The 4,745-nt window shown below is 37.0% G+C and overlaps 1 pseudogene; it reads left to right on the top strand.

Moving 5' to 3' along the window:
* The first annotated feature begins 306 nt into the window (after window positions 1–306).
* LOC102815097 lies at window positions 307–876 on the top strand (annotated as a pseudogene).
* Window positions 877–4,745: the final 3,869 nt, after the last annotated feature.

The following is a 4,745-nucleotide window of genomic DNA, read 5'->3' as shown; positions in this document are numbered from 1 at the left end:
AATTTACTACATCTGTGGAAATAGATGGTGGAAAAACTCCATATTATCAGCCAAAAAAACAAGGCCTGGGGCCAACTGTGGAACAGACCATCAGTTGCTCATATGCAAGTTCAGGCTGAAGCTGAAGGTTAAAACAAGTACACAAGAGCCAAAAAGGGAAGAAAGTGCTCAGCTTTCCTCAAGCTAAGGGAATGAAATAAAAAATTCAGGCCTCAACTTACAATCTTGAAGGATTCTATGGGGGAAAACATTGAATGATGCAGAAAGCATTAAAAGAAGGTGAAGTTTGCCATATCTACTGTGAGAATGAAGATCATCCTTAGCTACCAGACTGTTGACATTCCAGAGTGTCAACATAAGTCTGAAAGGACACACAGTTATTGTGAAGGGCCCCAGAGGAACCTTGCAAAGGGACTTCAATCACATCAATATAGAACTTAGTCTCCTTTGAAAGAAAAAGAAGAGGCTTCGTGTTGTTAAATGGTGGGGAAATAGGAATTGGCCACAGTTCACACTATCTATAGTCATGTGCAGAATATGATCAAGGGTGTTACACTGGGCTTCCGTTACAAGATGACATCTGTGTATGCTCACTTCCCCATCAACGTTGTCATCCAAGAAAGTGGGTCTTTTGTTGTAATCTGAAACTTCTTGGGTGAAAAATACATTCATAGTGTTTGGATGAGGGCAGGTGTTGCTTGTTCAGTATCTCAAGCCCAGAAAGATGAATCAATTCTTGAAGGAAAAGACATTGAGCTTGTATCAAATTCAGCTGCTTTAATTCAGCAAAGCACAACAGTTAAAAACAAGGATATCCAAAAATTTGTGGATGGTATCTATGTGTTTGAAAAAAAGAACTGTCCAATAGGCCAGTGAGTAAGATATAAAAGCTATCCAGTTATGGAAACAAGGCCCAGTGATTCCTAAGACCTATCATTCCTAAGACCTATCCTAAGACCAAAAATATCAGAGATATTTTTCATGTAATAAAATGTATCTAACCATTTGGGTTTTTCATTTCTTAAATTGGTCTCCATCCTAAATTCTATTAAGATTTATAGTCTTCAAATAAAACTGTCTTCTAATTAAAAAAGAAGCAGGAGAAGATGGAAAGAATACACAGAATCACTGTACCAAAAAGAAATGGTCATTTTCAACCATTACAAGAGGAACTATATGATCAAGAGCCAATGATACTGAAGGAAGAAGTCCAAGGTACAATGCAGGCATTGGTAAAGAACAAGGCTCCAGGAATTGATGGAATACAAATTGAGATCTTTCAACAAACTGACAAAGCACTGGAAACACTAACTCACCAATGCCATGAAATGTGGCCAACTGATTGGAAGGGAACCATATTTATGTCCGTTCTGAGAGGTGACCCAAAAGAATATGAAAATCATCATACAATATCATTAATATTGTGTGCATGCAAACTTTTGCTAAAGATTACTGAAAACCAGCTGCAACCACACATTGACAGAGAACTTCCAAAGGTTCAAGGCAGATTCAGAAAAGGACAAGGTATAAGAGATATCATTGCTGAACTCAGATGGATTTTGTCTGAAAGCAGAGAATACTGGAAAGGTTTTTATCTGTGCTTTCTTGGCTATTCAAGGCTTTTGATTGTGCAGATCTGGAAAAACTATGGACAACATTACAGAGAATGAGTATTCCAGAACACTTCATCGTGCTCATGAGGAACCTGTATACAGACCAAGAGGCAGTTGTTCAAACAGAACATGGGAACACTGAATGGTTTAAAATTAGGAAAGGTGTGCACCAGCATTGTATTTTTTCATGATATTATTCAATCTGTATAGTGACCAAATAATCTGAGAAACTGGATAATATGAAGAAAAATGTGGAGGAAGACTCATGAACAATCTGTGGTATGTAGGTGATATAACCTTACTTGCTAAAACCAAAGAGCATTTAAAATACTGATGAAAATCAAAGACCACAGCCTTTCATATAGGTTGTGCCTCAATGTAAAGAAAACAAAAATCCTTACCACTAGACCAATAAATAACATCACAATAAATGGAGAAAAGATAGAAGATATCAAAGACTTCATTTTGCTCAGATCAACCATCAACACTCATGGAAGCAGCAGTAAAGAACTCAAATGATGGATTGCATTAGGCAAATCTGCTGCACAAGACCTCTTTAAAGTGTTGAAGAGCAAAGATGTCACTTTGAGGATGTCACTTTGAAGACCCCATTTTTATGGATTGGCACAGTGGTAGCAATGATGGGTTCAAACGTGGCAATGATTGTGATGTTGGTGCATGACTGCACCAAACACCAAAGTGTTTTGTTCTGTTGTACATAGAGTCACTATGAGTCGGTACCAACACCTAACAACAACAACAATCAGCTGAAGCTGAGCAGCATTAAGTAAAAATACAAAGAGAAAGTTCTGCTAGGGGAAGTCAAAAATTATTGTTACTAGGGTCTAGTTCACACATGCATGGATTTATTTCAAATAAAACATGTTTAAACATGTCTCTGTGATTACTGGTTGGCTGCAGACAAGTTTTCTCAGTAATACATTTTTCCTAGTCTCATTGCAGTGCTTTCAAAGAAAAGGTGCAATGAAAACAGTAAATTCCAAGAGTATATCCTGAGTCAGTTAAATTAAAGGCAGAGCTATCAGCTTAGAAGGATATGGCAACTTATTTTTAGAACTCCAAATAGGTAATGTTGATAAATTTTTCAAAGAACACAGGATGATCTAAGGGACCTATTAAGAATAAGTTTTAAGAAAATTGGAAACTACCTTGGTGAGAAAAATAGCCACAAATTTGTGCCAAATATTTTTTCCCTTCCATCATGGCAGTGCACCTCCTCATTATTTAAGGTTAGCAAGGGCTGTCCTATGAGAATTTCATTGAGAATCTTACCCCTTCTACTGATCTTGCCCCCTCAGACTTTTTTTTCCCCAAAGTCAAAGTACATTGAAAAGAAACATGGTTTGACTCTCTCAAGGATGTCCAAAATTGCTGCTATGACATGATGTAAAATTCTTTAGAAAAGAATTGCTGTTTTTGTTGTTGTGTGTCATGAAGCCAGTTCTGGCTTATAGCCACTCTGTATATAGGGTTTTCTGGTTGGTTTGAACTACCGATTTTGCGATTCACAGTCCAATGCTTAAAATTAGAGAGATGAAAACACCCACTTCAGAAGTTTATAGACCTAGATGAAGAATATGTCAAGAAGCTATTATTTCACACTTTAATATTTTTGTTTAATAAAGGTTTCCATGGTTTTGTAGAAATATTTTTACTTACCCTCTCATACATACATAGAGAACAATGGAAAAGTAGGGAGTTAGTGACTGATTACAGATAAGATCAGCTTTAACTTGCAGTTCTTTGAAATATGAAATGGGCTACTTGGCTAGGAGGGAGTTACCATATAGGTGAGCGGTCTCAGCTGGCTCTGTTATACATAACTGCAGTCATGAACATATTCTCCCTGAAAACAAATTGTATACATCTTGATGCATTCTTCCCATGAACAAATGGCATACATCCTGACATTTTGTGTCCTGCGAATGCTTGTTGGTCCCATCATTCTTAAATCTGACATGAGTTCCTACATACATAAAAGCAAATTCCTCTATGTTGTTGTTAGGTGCCATTGAGTCAGTACTGATTCATAGTGACCCTATGCACAACAGAACGAAACACTGCCTGGTCTGGGCCAACATGACAATTGTTGCCATGCTTGAGCCCATTGATGCTGCCACTTTGCCAATCTATCTCACTGGGGGTCTTCCTCTTTTTCTCTGACCCTCCACCTTATTAAACATGATATCCTTCTCCAGTGACTGGTCCCTCCTGACAATATGTCCAAAGTACGAGAGAGGACGTTTGGCCGTCCTGGCCTTCAAGGAGCACTCTGGCTGCACTTCTTCCAACACAGATCTGTTGGTTCTTTTGTCAGCCCATGGCACTTTCAATATTCTCCTCCAACACCATAACTCAAAAGCATCAATTCTTCTACAGTCTTCCTTATTCACTGTCCAGTTTTGCATGCATATGGGGCTATTGAAAATATCATATATAGAAAGAGTCATACATAAAACAAAAAAGGACTAAATTAAGCTATAGGACAGTGGGTTTTTATCACTTAGAATTTCTGACTAACACTAATTGAAAGAGTTTTTGTATATATAAGAGAAATATATACAAAGAATAAATAGGGTAATCCTAAACCATTCAGAATTTGACCCCTTTAGAGTCACATTTAGACTTAGAATCATCAATGTCCATGTTTTTCTACCCAGTATTGTCCTGTGGTTCAATAAGAGTGTTGGTAATTTTCAGTATGCTCAACCCTTTTTAATATCCCTACTCCTTTCAGACAAAATTTCTTTATCTGTAAGTTTGGAGGACATTTTACATATTTAAACAGTGCAAACTTTATTTTGGTTTCATAGTAGTTTTCTGAATTTTTTTCCCCAAGCAAGTTACTGAATTCTTTATTGTTGTAGTTGTTAAGTTCCATTGAGTTAGTTCTGACTCATAGTGAAATGCATAGAGTTTCCAAAGAGGGGCTGATGAGTTTGAACTACCAACCTTGTGGTTAGTAGTCCAGTGCTTATTCTACAGAACCACGACTCCATTAATTCCTTAAGAGGGACCATATCTGAATCACAGTTATATCCAAAGTGGTAAAAAAAAAAAAAAAAAAGTACATAGAAGATGCATAACAAATGATCATTGAACATGGATTTG

This window comes from Chrysochloris asiatica, unplaced genomic scaffold (assembly GCF_000296735.1).
Source record: "Chrysochloris asiatica unplaced genomic scaffold, ChrAsi1.0 scaffold00098, whole genome shotgun sequence".
In the NCBI taxonomy this organism is placed as follows: domain Eukaryota; kingdom Metazoa; phylum Chordata; class Mammalia; order Afrosoricida; family Chrysochloridae; genus Chrysochloris; species Chrysochloris asiatica.
The sequence above is the reverse complement of the archived record's forward strand: the minus strand, read 5'-3'. Positions and strand labels throughout refer to the sequence as shown.